The sequence below is a fragment of the Octopus bimaculoides genome, chromosome 20, assembly GCF_001194135.2.
Source record: "Octopus bimaculoides isolate UCB-OBI-ISO-001 chromosome 20, ASM119413v2, whole genome shotgun sequence".
Classification (NCBI taxonomy): Eukaryota; Metazoa; Mollusca; class Cephalopoda; order Octopoda; family Octopodidae; genus Octopus; species Octopus bimaculoides.
The window spans coordinates 1,836,223-1,836,847 of NC_069000.1; positions in this window are offsets into that span (position 1 = coordinate 1,836,223).

Consider the following 625-nt stretch of genomic DNA (forward strand, 5'->3'; position numbering starts at 1 on the left):
TAACATATATATATATATATATATATAACATATATATATATATATATATATAACATATATATATATATATATATATAACATATATATATAACATATATATATATATATATATAACATATGTATATATATATATATAACATATGTATATGCATGTATGATATATGTTTGCGTGTTTGTGTGTATAAGTTTTGTGGTGCTCATGTATGTCTGTAGATGTATACTCGTGTGAATGTGTGTGTTTATCGTGTGAGCGTAAAGTCACAACACACAACCGTTTGGCCAAGTATGCTGCTAATATCCAACTTGATCCAAAAGAATATCAAACCTCGTCAGAAGTTTGTTAATTGAATGCGTCTGTTGTAGGAAGTTTAACTCCCTTCTCGGTCGTGAGATACAAACAAGGCGTGACAACCGTGGCCGTCTCGTCGTTTTTCACACATTGTTTACCAGCGACTACATCACTTATTAATTTTGTTTAAGAGGAAGCATTAGATATTTTAAGGAAGATCTGATTACTATTTCTAATATGTCTTTAAGAAAAAAATGTAATTGATGTCACAGAGTCTAAGAGAAGTCAGTTTTCTATAAAGTCATTATTGTGTTGAGCACTGGGGAGGGGGGGGGG